At 40.4% G+C, this 15,226-nt stretch overlaps 1 protein-coding gene across 8 annotated transcripts in view; it reads right to left on the minus strand.

Moving 5' to 3' along the window:
- Positions 1-5,312: 5,312 nt before the first annotated feature.
- The window catches only part of NOLC1 (nucleolar and coiled-body phosphoprotein 1), a 31,659-nt gene continuing 21,745 nt past the window's right edge, over positions 5,313-15,226 (minus strand). For 2 of the 8 annotated variants that reach the window (XR_009522400.1, XR_009522399.1), the window contains 2 exons: positions 15,040-15,172; positions 9,936-10,702 (listed from right to left, as the gene is read on the minus strand). The gene's annotated coding sequence lies outside the window, so the exon portion shown is untranslated. Of the gene's footprint in view, positions 5,548-9,935; positions 10,703-15,039; positions 15,173-15,226 lie in introns of those variants that run through there. The other 6 variants (XR_009522393.1, XR_009522394.1, XR_009522396.1 and 3 more) reach the window with 5 other exon arrangements.

Below are 15,226 nucleotides of genomic sequence, written 5' to 3' on the forward strand. Positions count from 1 at the left end.
CTACCAGGCATTGGTGGGGGACCTCGGACACCTAAGGGGACAGGAGGAATCCCCGTGTGACTGGGTAGGACGTGGTGGGGAAGGAGGGGAGAGGAAAAGTGGAGGAGGGATGGGACCAGCGCCCCTGAGGGGCGGCTGGGGGAGGGGAGGGTTTCCCATGCTCAGAGGGGCCCACTCATGGTGAGGGGATCAGTAGGGAAGGGGAGAGAACTTTGGGGGATCGGGGGAACAGAGGGGAATGCAGTCAGTGTCTCCCCCACCGCTCAGGCCCTCGCCAGCCTGCTGGGGTCCTGGACCTGAACCTTCGCCCTCCAGGAACCCCTCCAGCCACGCAGGTCCTGAAACTAAGCCCCCCTCTGGGTCTTTTCTGGCCCCATGGGTGCTGAGCCTAAGCCCCCCTCCCCCCACCAAGGCCTCTTCCGGCCCCAAGGGTCCTGGCCCTGAGCCCCCACCCCCACAGCCAAGGCTTTTTCTGGCCTTTTTTTTTTTTTTTTTTTGCTGTCGTGGTTCTGTTTTGCTTTGTTGTTGTTTCATTTTTATTTTTTATATTATACTTTTTATTTTTCTAATTTTATTTTACTTTTTATTCTTTGTTATTGTTCTACTCCTTTTTGTTTGTTGCCTTTTTTTTTTTTTTTTTTTTTTTTTTGCTGCTCCACACAGCTTGTGGGTTCTTGGTTCCCAGGCCAGGGTTCAGGCCTGAGCTCCTGTGGTGGGAGTGCCGGATCCAAACCGATCCTCTGGACTAACAAAGAACCTCAAGCCCCAGGGAATATTAATTGATGTAAGCTCTCCCAGAGGTCCTCAGGCCAAGCAACCAGCAAGACAGGAACACAGCCCCAGCCATCAAAAAAAATGAGATGATGAAAAAATACCTTACAGACGAAGGAGCAAGGTAAAAACCTACAAGACCAAATAATTGAAGAGGAAATAGGCAACCTACCTGAAAAAGAATTCATAATAATGATAGTAAAGATGATCTCAAATCTTGGAAACAGAATGGAGGCACAGATGGAGAGAATAGAAAAAATGTTTAACAAGGACCTAGAAGAACTAAAGAACAAACAAACAGTGATGAGCAACACAATAACTGAAATGAAAAATACACTAGAAAAAATCAATTGCAGAATATCTGAGGCAGAAAAATGAATAAGTGAGCTGGAAGATGGAATGGTGGAAATAACTGCTGAGGAGCAGAATAAAGAAAAAAGAATGAAAAGAAATGAGGACAGTCTCAGAGACTTCTGGGACAACATTAAATGCACCAATATTCAAATTATAGGAGTACCAGAAGAAGAAAAAGAGAAAGGGCCTGAGAAAATATTTGAAGAGATCATGGTCAAAAACTTCCCTGACATGGGAAAGGAAATAGCCACCCAGGTCCAGGAAGCACAGAGTCCCATACAGAATAAACCCAAAGAGAAACACGCCAAGATACCTATTAAACTAATAAAAATTAAATTCAAAGAAAAAATATTAAAAGCAGCAAGGGAAAAGCAACAAATAACATACAAGGGGATCCACAAAAGGTTATCAGCTGATTTTTCAGCAGAAACTCTGCAAGCCAGAAAGGAGTGGCAGGGTATATTTAAAGTGATGAAAGGGAAAAACCTACAATAAAGACTACTCTACCCAGCAAGGATCTCATTCAGATTTGATGGAGAAATCAAAAGTTTTACAGACAAGCAAAAGCAAAGAGAATTCAGCACCACCAAAACAGCTTTACAACAAATGCTAAAGGAACTTCTCTAGGTAGAAAACACAAGAGAAGAAAAAACCCCACAAAAACAAACCCAAAACAATTAAGAAAAGGTAATAGGAACATACATATCAATAACTACCTTGAATGTAAATGGATTAAATGCTCCAACCAAAAGACACAGACTGGCTGAATGGATACAAAACTAGACCCGTATATATGCTGTCTACAAGAGACACACTTCAGACCTAGGGACACATACAGCGAAAGTGAGGGAATAGAAAAATATATCCCATGCAAATGGAAATCAAAAGAAAGCTGGAGTATCAATACTCATATCAGATAAAATAGACTTTAAAATAAAGACTGTTACAAGAGACAAGGAAGGACACTAACTACCTTATGATCAAGGGATCATTCCAAGTAGAAGATATAACAATTATAAATATTTACGCACCTAACATAGAAGCACCTCAATACATAAGGCAAATGGTAACAGCCATAAAAGGGGAAATCGACAGTAACACATTCATAGTAGGGGACTTTAACACCCCACCTACACCAATGGACAGATCATCCAGCCAGAAAATAAACACTTGGGCTTTCTCTAGTTGTGGTGAGCAGGGGCTACTCTTCATTGTGGTGCGTGGGCTTCTCATTGTGATGGCTTCTCTTGTTGCGGAGCACAGGCTCTAGGCATGCGGGCTTCAGTAGGTGTGGCGCACGGGCTTAGTTGCTCCACGGCATGTGGGATCTTCCCAGACCAGGGATCAAACCCATGTCCCCTGCACTGGCAGGCGGATTCTTAACCACTGCACCACCAGGGAAGTCCCAAAACACAAGCTTTAAACAACACAATAGACCCAATAGACTTAATTGATATTTATAGAACAATCCACCTGAAAGCAGCAGAGTACACTTTCTTCTCAAGTGCACACAGAACATTCTCTATGATAGATCACATCTTGGGTCACAAATCAAGCCTCAGTAAATTTAAGAAAATTGAAATCATATCAAGCATCTTATCTGACCACAACACTGTGAGATTAGAAATCAATTACAGGAAAAAAAATTGTACAAAAACACAAACACATGGAGGCTAAACCATATGCTACTAAATAACCAAGAGATCACTGAAGAAATCAAAGAGGAAATCAAAAAATACATAGAAACACATGACAATGAAAACACAATGACCCAAAACCTGCAGGACAGAGCAAAAGCAGTTCTAAGAGGGAAGTTTACAGCAATTCAATCTCACCTCAAGAAAAAAGAAAAATCTCAAATAAAAATCTAACCTTACACCTAAAGCAACTAGAGAAAGAAGAAGAAGAAGAACAAGAAAAAACAAAGTTAGTGGAAGGAAAGAAATCATAAAGCTCAGAGCAGAAATAAATGAAATAGAAACAAAGAAAACAATAGCAAAGATAGTAAAACTAAAAGTTGGTTCTTTGAGAAGTAAACAAAATTGATAAACCTTTAGCCAGACTCATCAGGAAAAATAGGGAGATGATTCCAATCAATAAAATTAAAAATGAAAAAAGAAATTACAACTGACACTGCAGAAATACAAAGGACCATAAGAGACTACTAGAAGCAACTATATGTCAATAAAATGGACAACCTGGAAGAAATGGACAAATTCTTAGAGAGGTACAACCTTCCAAAACTGAACCAGGAAGAAATAGAAAATATAAACCGACCAATCACAAGTAATGAAATTGAAACTGTAATTAAAAATCTTCCAAGAAACAAAAGTCCAGGACCAGATGGCTTCACAGGCAAATTCTATCAAACATTAGAGAAGAGCTAACACCCAACCATCTCAAACTCTTCCAAAAAATTGCCGACAGGGCTTCTCTAGTGGCGCAGTGGTTGAGAATCCGCCTGCCAATGCAGGGGACACGAGTTCAAGCCCTGGGCCGGGAAGATCCCACATGCCACGGAGCAACTGAGCCTGTGCACAACTACTGAGCCTGTGCTCTAAAGCCTGTGCTCCACAATGAGAGAAGCCACCGCAATGAGAAGCCTGCACACCTCCATGAAGACCCAATACATCCAAAAATAAAAACAAATAAATAAATTTAAAAAAAAATTGCAGACAGAGGAACACTCCTAAACATATTCTACGAGGCCACCATCACCCTGATGCCAAAACCAGACAAAGATATCACACACACACACACACACACACACACACACACACACACACACACACAAATTACAGACCAATATCACTGATGAACATATATGCAAAAATCCTCAACAATATACTAGCAAATCAAATCCAACAACAATTAAAAGGATCATAGACCATGATCAAGTGGGATTTAGCCCAAGGATGCAAGGATTCTTCAATATATGCAAATCAATTAATGTGATACCATATTAACAAATTAAAAAATAAAAACCATATGGTCATCTCAATAGATGCAGAAAAAGCTTGTGACAAAATTCAACACCCATTTATGCTAAAAACTCTCCAGAATGTGGGCACAGAGGGAACCTACCTCAACATAATAAAGGCCATATATGACAAACCACAGCAAGCATCATCTTCAATGGTGAAAAACTGAAAGCATTTCCTCTAAGATCAGGAACAAGACAAGGATGCCCACTCTTGCCACTATTATTCAACATAGTTTTGGAAGTCCTAGCCACGGCAATCAGAGAAGAAAAAGAAATAAAAGGAATACAAATTGGAAAAGAAGAAGTAAAACTGTTGCTGTTTGCAGATGACATGATACTATACCTAGAGAATCTTAAAGAGGCCACCAGAAAACTACTAGAGCTAATCAATGAATTTGGTAAAATTGCAGGATACAAAATTAATGCACAGAAATCTCTTGCATTCCTATATTCTAAAAATGAAAGACCAGAAAGAGAAATTAAGGAAACAATCACATTCACCATTGTGACAAAAAGAATAAAATACCTATGAATAAACCTACCTAAGGAGGCAAAAGACCTGTACTCAGAAAACTATAAAACACTGATGAAAGAAATCAGGATGACACAAACAGATGAAGAGATATATCATGTTCTTGGACTGGAAGAATCAAAGTTGTGAAGATGACTATACTACCCAAAGCAATCTACAGATTCAATGCAATCCCTATCAAATTACCAATGGCATTTTTCACAGAATTAGAACAAAAAATTTTACAATTTGTATGGAAACACAAAAGACTGAATAGCTGAAACAATCTTGAGAAAGAAAAACGGTGCTGGAGGAATCAGACTCCCTGACTTCAGACTATACTACAAAGCTACTTTAATCAAGGCTCAAAAATAGAAATATAGATCAATGGTACAGGATAGAAAGCCCAGAGATAAACCCATCCACTTATGGTCACCTAATCTATGACAAAGGAGGCAAGAATATACAATGGAGAAAAGACAGTCTCTTCAATAAGTGGTGCCAGGAAAACTGGACAGCTACATGTAAAGGAATGAAATTAGAACACTCCCTAACACCATACACAAAAATAAACTCAAAATGGAATAAAGACCTAAATGTAGACCAGACACTATAAAACCCTTAGAGGAAAACATAGGAAAAACACTCTGACATAAATCACAGCAAGATTTTTTTTTAAGTTAAGATGTACACATTTATTTTATTTTACTTATTGATTTTTGGTTGCGCCAGGTCTTAGTTGCGGAAGGCGGGCTCCTTAGTTGCGGCTGGTGGGCTCCTTAGTTGCGGCATAAGAACTCTTAGTTACAGCATGTAGGTGGGATCTAGTTCCCTGACCAGAGATCAAACCCACGTCCCCTGCATTGGAAGGAGGATGCTTAACCACTGCACCACCAGGGAAGTCCCAAGATCTTTTTTGACCCTCCTCCTAGAGTAATGACAATAAAAACAAAAATAAACAAATGGGACCTAATTAAACTTAAAAGCTTTTGCACAGCAAAGGAAACCATAAACAAGATGAAAAGACAACCCTCAGAATGGGAGAAAATATTTGCAAAAGAAGCAGTTGACAAAGAATTAACCTCCAAAATATACAAATAGCTCAGGCAGCTCAATATAGAAAAAACAAACAACCCAATCAAAAACTGGGGGGAAGACCTAAATAGACATTTCTCCAAAGAAGATATACAGATGGCCAAGAGGCACATGAAAAGATGATCAGCATCACTAATTATTAGAGAAATGCAAATCAAAACTACAATGATGTATCACCTCACACTGATCAGAATGGCCATTGTAGATCAAAAAATCTACAAACAGTAAATGCTGGAAAGAGTGTGAAGAAAAGGGAACCCTCTTGCACTGTTAGTGGGAATGTAAATTGATACAGCCACTCTGGAGAACAGTATGGAGGTTCCTTAAAAAACTAAAAATAGAACTACCATATGTGACCCAACAATCCCACTCCTGGGCATATACCCTGAGAAAACCATAATTCAAAAAGACACATGCACTCCAATGTTCATTGCAGCACTACTTACAATAGCCAGGACATGGAAGCAACCTAAAGGTCCATCAACAGATGAATGGATAAAGACGATGTGGTACATATATACAATGGAATATTACTCGGCCATGAAAAGGAACAAAATTGGGTCATTTGCAGAGATGTGGATGGACCTACAGTCTGTCATACAGAGTGACGTAAGTCAGAAAGAGAAAAACAAATATCATATATTAAATCATATATGTGGAATCTAGAAAAATGGTACAGATGAACCTATTTGTAGGGGAGGAATAGAGACAGAGACGTAAAGAATGGATGTGTGGACACGGGGGAAGAGGAGGGTGGGATGAACTGGGATATTAGGATTGACATATATACACTACCATGTGTAAAACAGATAGTTAGTGGGAACTTGCTGTATAGCACAAGGAGCTGAGCTCAGTGTTCTGTGATGATCTAGGTGGGATGGCGGGAGGGTGGAAGGGAGGCCCAAGAGGGAGGGGATATATGTATACATATAGCTGATTCGCTTCATTGTACAGCAGAAATTAACACAACATTGTAAAGCAATTACATTCCAATCAGAAAAAATTCTATTGGGATACCCAATCATAGAATTGTCCTTGTTTTCTGTCAGCACCCAATCTACAGCAAACCTCTGTTTCCTTGCCCTCCCCCACCCCACTGCTCCAAATCAACCAACAAAGCCCACATCTTAGAACAGTCTTCCTTCTAACACCCCCTTACCGAGACATCCTGTGATTCTCTTGGTGTATGTTCTCCCTCACTGTGACGAGTAGTAAACTCCACTTATTCAACTACAGCTGTGTTCCTGGAGGTCTTTGGCTGGATTGCAATGACAAGACTACACAGAAACCACAAGACTTCCCCATGTCCCTGTCTCCTCCTTCTCCTCCTTTTTAGCCTGCCTCAAGTATTCTCAGGTGGCTCTGCTGTGACTCTTCTCCAGCATCATCTTCTGCCTCTCATCCCCTTTCACCTCAGAACTCTGCATTTTATTTTTCTGCTGCATGGTTTGCGGGATCTTAGTTCCCCAACCAGGGATTGAACCTTGGCCCTCGGCAGTAAGAGCACAGTGTCCTAACCACCAGACCACCAGGGAATGCCCTCTGCATTTGGTATGTTGTTTTTGGGTTTTTTTGGTGGTACACGGGCCTCTCACTGTTGTGGTCTCTCCCGTTGCGGAGCACAGGTTCCAGACGCGCAGGGTCAGCGGCCATGGCTCACGGGCCCAGCCGCTCTGTGGCATGTGGGACCTTCCCGGACCGGGGCACGAACCCATGTCCCCTCCATCGACAGGCGGACTCTCAACCACTGTGCCACCAGGGAAGCCCGTTGTTTTTGTTTTAATTAATCTCAAACTATTTTCTAATTTCTCTTGTGATTTCTTCTTTGACCCATTGGTTATTTGAGATTGTGTTATTTAATTTCCACATATTTGTGAATTTTCCAAATTTCTTTCTGTTATTGATTACTAGTTTCATTCCATTGTGGTCAGAGAAGACACTTTGTACAATTTCAAATGTATTAAATGTATTGAGATTTGCTTTGTGACCTAACATATGGTCTGTCCTGGAGAATGTTCCATTGCAATTGAGAAAATTACGTACTCTGGAGTGTTCTGTAAATATGTTAGGGCTTGTTCATTGTTCAAGTCCACTTTTTCCTTACTGATCTTCTGTTTAGTTGTTTTATCCATTTTTGAACATGAAGTACTGGAGTCTCCAACTATTGTTGTAGAAATGTCTATTTCTCTCTGCAATTCTGTTTGGTTTTGCTTCATATATATTGGGGCTCTGTTGTTAGGTGAGTGTATGTTTATAATTATTATATATTTTTGGTGGATTGACCCTTATCTATAAATAATGTCCTTCTTTGTCTCTGATAACACTTTTGGGTTTAAAGTCTATTTTGTCTGATATCAGTATAGCTACCCCAGCTCTTTTTGGTTACTATTTGCATGGAATATCTTTTTCTATCCTTTCACTTTCAACCTATTTATGTCTTTGGATCTAAAGTAAGTCTCTCGAAGATGGCATATAGTTGAATCATTTTTTAAATCTATTCTGCCAATATTTGCCTTTTAATTGGAAAAATTAATGTTTACATTTAATTACTGATAATGAAGAACCTACTCCTGCCATTTTGCCATTTGTTTTCTACACATATGTTTTAATCCTCAGTTCCTCTACTACGGCCTTCTTTTGTGTTTAATTTTTTTCTAGTATGCCATTTTGATTCTCTTCTAATTTCTTTTTCTGTTTTTGTTTTTAGTTATTTTCTTAGTGGATATCTGGGTGTTACACGTAACAGCTTTGGTTGATAACAATCTAGTTTGAATTAACCCAATTTAGCTTCAATAGTATACAAAACTCTGCTCTTATGCAGCTTTGTCCTCCCTTTCTTATGTTGTTATTGTCACAAATTACATGTATATACATTTTGTGCCCATTAACATAGATTTATAATTATTATTTTTGTGTTTGTCTTTTAGTCATATAGGAAAAAAAAAAGAGTTACAAACCAAAAATACAATAGTACTGGATTTTATACTTACCTATGTAGGTACAATTACTGGTGTTCTCTATTTCTTCATATGGTTTCTAGTTACTGTCTAGTGTCCTTTCACTTCAGTATGAAGAACTCCCTTTAGCATTTCTTGCAGGGCAGGTCTACTAGCAATAAAGTCTTTTGGCTTTTTTAAAATCTGCGACTACCTTAATTTCTCCTTCATTTTTTTCATTACAATTTTTATTTTTTTGTTATTATAAAAGTTCTATGCATTTGTGCTTTAAAATGTTAAAAACTGTCCTGTGTATATATTTTCCATTTTTTTTATTGTGATAAAATACACATGACATAAAATTTACCATCTTAACCATTTTTAAGTGCACAGTTCAATGGTATTAAGCACATTCATATTGTTGCACAACCATCACCACCATCCATCTCCAGAACTCTTTTCATTTCACAAAACTGAAACTCTATACCCATTAAGCAATAACTCCTCATTCCCTCCCCCACCTCCAGACCCTAGCAACCACCATTCCATTTATGTCTCTATAATTTTGACTACTCTACTCTAGGTAGTCACCAACAAGTCACACCAGGAACATGGGCCACTATTCCCAAAGCTGACACCAAGTTTTACAATCCTTCTTTCCATGTCCAGAATGTCTTCTGAAATTATCAGAAGAGAGGACACAATGGTATTTTTTTCCCATTACAAATACACACACACACACACACACACACACACACACACACACACGTGAGACTGAAGTAAGTAGTAAAAACTGAAGAGGAGGGACTTCCCTGGTGGTGTGGTGGTTAAGAATCCACCTGCCAATGCAGGGGACATGGGTTCGAGCCCTGGTCCGGGAAGATCCCACATGCCAGAGCAACTAAGCCTGTGCACCACAACTACTGAGCCTGTTCTCTAGAGCCCGCGAGCCACACCTACTGAGCCTGTGTGCCACAACTACTGAAGCCCACGCGCCTAGAGCCCGTGCTCCGCAACAAGAGAAGCCACTGTGATGAGAAGCCCGCGCACAGCAACAAAGACCCAACACAGCCAAAAATAATCAATTTATTTAAAAAAAAAAGTGAAAAGGAATAAAAAGTAAACCGAGAAAATCAACTCTGTCTCCCACTCCTATCCTTAGTTCTGTTTCCCAGAGGCAACCACAATTATCAGTTTCTTGTGTATCCTTTCAAATATGATCTATGCATAAAAAGGTATATGTTTGTGTAACCAAAAGTGGGGTCTGGCTGCTCATCGCTCAAAAGCCAATAAAGAGGCAAGGTTGGTGGAAAGGAAAGTTTGCTTTATTTTGGGTGGGGGGGTGGGGTGGGGGTGGGGGAGGGCAGACTCCTGTCCAAAGGCCAACTCCCCCCCACAACAACTGAATGATCAGTGGGCAAGAGCTTTTATAGACAGAGTGAGGGGGCTACATGCAGAAACAGCACAGTCAGCTCTGACAGTCATCTTAAAATTGGTCATGCGGTAGTCTGATCAGCGTCATCTTGATTGTTTTAGGTACAGTTAGTCTTCAGTTCCAGGGTCAGTTTGTTCCCATTTCCTTGAGGCCAATCCTTGGAATTGTGGCAGCTTATGTCATGGCCACAGTCTGATCATCATGTAGTTAACTTCTTCCACCTGGTGGGGGTTTCTGTATCTACAAGACAGCTCACAGTATATGGCTCAGAATATTATCTATAGCCATTGAGAAGGAAGTAAAGGTCCTTAATTATGCTTAATGACTAAACTATTATTATTTAGTTTTTTTTTTTTTAACAAATTTTGTTTATTTATTTAGGCTGTGTTGGGTCTTCATCGCTGCACGCGGGCTTTCTCTAGTTGAGGTGAGCGGGGGCTACTCTTCGTTGCAGTGCACGGGCTTCTCATCACGGTGGCTTCTCTCGTTGTGGAGCACGGGCTCTAGGCACACGGGCTTCAGTAGTTGCGGCACGCAGGCTAAATGTTGTGGCTCATGGGCTCAGCTGCTCCACGGCATGTGGGATCTTCCCGGCCCAGGGATTGAACCTGTGTCCCCTGAATTGGCAGATGGATTCTCAATCACTGCGCCACCAGGGAAGCCCTATTATTTAGCCTTGTTGGACTGTTTTCCTTTGTGTCTGTATTTTCTCACTTCTCTGATTAAACTTATTCTTTGGCTAAAGGTTTTTTTTTTGTTTTCACAGACAAAAGGCAGGCAGAGGACATGAGGGGGAAGGACCATAGGGTCCTGCTCCATTTCATTTGTATTTATCTTCTTAAAGGATAGCACTTTTTCATATTATTTTTTTACTTTAAATTTATTATTTATTTATTTATTTACTTATTTATTTATTTGGCTGTGCCATGCAGTTTGTAGGATCTTAATTCCCCAACCAGAGATTGAACCTGGGCCCTCAGCAGTGAGAGTGTGGAGTTCTAACCACTGGACTGACAGGGAATTCCCTTCATATTGTATGTTGCCTTTTAAATATGTCTTGGGGAGTGTCGCATATTGGTACATCTAGAGCTTCTGCATCTTTTTGAATAGCTGTATACTATTTCATTATCTTAGTTGCAGCATGCAGGATCTCTGTTGCAGCAAGTTTAGTTGCAGCATGTGGGATCTTTAGTTGTGGCATGCAGACTCTTAGCTGCAGCATGTGAACTCTTAGTTCCATCATGCATGTGGGATCTAGTTCCCTGACCAGGGATCAAACCTGGGCCCCCTGCATTGGGAGCACAGAGACTTAACCACTGAACCGCTAGGGAAGTCCCAATTTTCCAATATTAATGACAGAACCAAACTACAGATCCAGGAAGCTCAGAAAACACCACATAGGATAAATACCCAAAATCCTGTACCTGGGCATATCATATTCAAACCACAGAAAACCAAAGTCTTGAAAGAAGCCACAGTGGGGTGCAGGGAGACCTTACACATACAGGAAAAAGATAAGAAATATGTTGAACTCTTCAGAAACCATGCAAGCAAGAGGTGCGTAGAGTGAACTATTTTAAGTGCTAAAAGAAAAAAACCATCAGGAATTCCCTGGCGGTTCAGTGGTTAGGACTCAGCGCTTTCACTGCTGGGTCCAGGTTAGACCCCTTGTCGGGGAACTAAGATCCCATAAGCCACACAGCACTGCCAAAAAACAAAAAACTATCAATCTAGAATTCTGTATCCAGCAAAATTATCTTTAGAAGTGAAGGAGAAATAAAAACTTTCCCAGACAAAAACTGAGGGAATGTGTTGCCAGTAGACCTGTCTTACAAGAAACATTATAAAATGTTCTTCAGAAAGAAGAAAAATGATATAGGTCAGAAACTTGCACCTATGTAACAAAAAAGAAGAGCGTTAGAGAAGGTATAAATGAAGATAAAATCTTTCATTTTATTGATCTATTAGTTAATTGTTCAAATAATAGCACAATGTATTGGGAGATTATAGCTTATAGATAAGTGAAATGAATGACAACAATGTTATAAGGGACAGGAAGGAGGGATTCATAATACTTTTATAAGATACCTGCACTATTCATGAAGTGGTATAGTGTATTTGAAAATGAACTTAGATTTGTTGTAAATATATATTTCAAACTCTAGGGAAACCACTAAATATTTTTTAAGTATAATTAATATGCTAAGAGAAGAGAGAAAATGGAATTATATAAAATGCTTGTTTAAAACTAGAGAAGAGGGCTTCCCTGGTGGCGCAGTGGTTGAGAGTCCGCCTGCCAATGCAGGGGACACGGGTTCGTGCCCTGGTCCGGGAAGAGCCCACATGCTGCGGAGCGGCTAGGCCCGTGAGCCATGGCCGCTGAGCCTGTGCGTCCAGAGCCTGTGCTCTGCAACGGGAGAGGCCACAACAGTGAGAGGCCTGTGTACCGCAAAAAAAACACAAAACAAAACAAAAAACACTGCATATTGTACAATGCCATAAAAATGAAATTCTAGAAAAAGCAAAACTAGAGTAGCGAAAAGCACGTCAGTGGTTTCACAGAGCTAGATTTTAGGTGAGGAGATTGATTACAATGGAGAAAGAGGGGACTTTTTAGGGTGATGGAAACATTTTATATCTTAATTGTGGTGATGGTTACATGACTATATACAATTGCCAAACTTATTAAACTGTACTGTTAAAATGGATGAATCTTATTTTATGAAAATTATACCAAATTTCTAAATTGGGGGGAACCTAATCCCCAGAATTCCCCCCTAATCTAAAAATAGGAGGGAAATCTTTTTTTTTTTTTTAAAAAAGGAAGAATTAGGCAACTCAGTAAGAACTGATTTGAAAAGCTCTCCAAAATACATTGTTATGGCTAGTATTTGTACAAGGAAAAAATGGCCGAGTCTGTGACTGTAATTGCATAGAATATCCTTGAAGTTTAACGAAAGAATTGGTATAAGGGCTGTCTGTGGGGAGGGGAACTGGGTGGTTGGGATAAGTGGTGGGCCTTTTTACTTTTTTGGAATTTTTTCTGGGTGCACATAATATCTAGGTAAGAAATAAACAACTAAAGTAAAATAAAACAGTTATAAAAATAAACTGAATTCAGACTCAGAATTTTAAAAAGAGAGAAATGTGACCATTTTTAACAGTCAAATTTGGTAAAGTGGGTTGTACCAGTTATATGAACATACTGCTATGTTAATAATAATATAATAATAACAACAACAACACTTACTGAGTTGTGTCATGTGCCAGGAATTGTTAAGAACTTAATAACAACTTGAGACATACAGAAGTTAAGTAATGTCTCTAAGTTCATACAGCTAGCTGGAAGACATAATGATAAATGTCTAAAGGATGCCTGGATCCTTACAGCATAGAAGGGAGTAAGATGAAGCACAGTGCTTCTCGTGGGAGTAAAGTAAGTGTGACAAAAAAAGAAAGTTTACAGTACTGGCCACTCAAGAGGCCCTGGTCTGAGAGGCTGGGCTGGTACATCTAGCAGGCCCCAGAGGACACGTCCAAGGGCCGAAGACCTAAGGATCATGTCGTGGAAGTTACGCCCCAATCAGAGTTCTCTATATTGAGTCAAAGGGAACTACTCCAAGCAGGAGTTTCCAGTCTGACTCAGGAAAACCTGAAGTATGCAAATAACACCTTGATCTCAGATGCTCTGCAATCTAGCAGGGATGTAAGTTTGATGTGTACCTTTCAGCATTTGGAAGAGCCAGGGTAGCAGAGCAGCATTCAGGGAAAAGAGAGAAAGTGGGGGGAAAACTGGGAGGTATAAGTGAGGTAGGGTCTGTGATGGAGTAATCGCCCCCATTTTATCCTGTATATGGCTTCAGGATGGAATAGGACAGCTACTGGGTATAACAGGGTTTTTCTTCATGAACCCTGAGAATATCTCCCTGAATATCTCCACAATCTGTTGTCCTCCTTTATCTCCAGACCATCTGGTTGGGAAGCTGAGCTATTTCAAGCCAGTGTCTGGTTTTTGACACTTCACCCAATTGACTAGACCTTTTCCTGGAATCGTTTCCAGGAATCTCTATTTCCACTGCTTCCTTGGGAGACCCCCACTTTACTGATACCTCTGTGGAAACCAACCAATTCCCTCTAATTTCTCTCCTGCATACCTGAGGACTTGGAGAAGAGTCAATTCTGTCCCCAAGGCAAGGAGATAAGGGGATAGATGGATTAGTGCATTGAGTAGCTGGCTCCAACCATTTTGCAACTTGAGGCTATACCTGGACTACAGTTAGTTAGTATGCACCTGTGTTTTTTTCTAGACTGTACGTCCTTTCTCCTCCAATTTATGAGAACTTTTCTAAGAGCCAGGATCCATGTCTGTCACACCATCCAATCCATCAAAACCGCAAGGCTCTACCTCCAAATATATCCATTGCTCTCTCTACTACACCCACCCTGATCAGGAAGGCAGGAAACTGATAGCAACTCAAATTGCTAAAATTAACCTTTTTTTTTTAAAGGTTAAACTGCTCAAATTTCCATGAGCTCTTTACAGTAACCCCATTTCTTTTTCTTTCTTTTTTTTTTTTTTTTGGCTATGCCATGCAGCTTGCGGGATCTTAGTTCCCCGACCGGGGATCAAACCCATGACCCCTGCAGTGGAAGTGCGGATTCCTAACCACTGGACTGCCAGGGAATTCTAGGAAAGTTTAATAAAAGAACTATTAAACTAATAAACTGGTATAGGGAAATACAAGTGCACTAGTGGTGGCCACTATAGGCCTAGAAGGAATGAGGGAGGGGGGCCATTACTAGAATACAGAGACAGAGAGAGCTTTGTGGAGAGGGCTGCCTGGCAGGAACTGTGGCCTTTCATCAAGGGATATAGGTGCCCACAGCAACCCTGCAGATGGGGAACCAGGAGAGTACCCTGATCTCATTCTCCCCTCACCCTCTGATCTCTTACCAGTCCTCCACGTTGGCAGTGCTCCACACTGGCCAAGTTTAATCAGAAATCAGAGGGTCTAGCAGCTGGTTAAACGGTCAACACAGGTCGGCTTCCTGGAGCACAGAGCAGGGTAGAGAATGATAGAGTGGACCTGGAAAGGTAAACAGAACATCATCTTTAACCTGGATTCTTGCAGTAATCTTAA

Source organism: Delphinus delphis, chromosome 16, assembly GCF_949987515.2.
Source record: "Delphinus delphis chromosome 16, mDelDel1.2, whole genome shotgun sequence".
Lineage (NCBI taxonomy): Eukaryota > Metazoa > Chordata > Mammalia > Artiodactyla > Delphinidae > Delphinus > Delphinus delphis.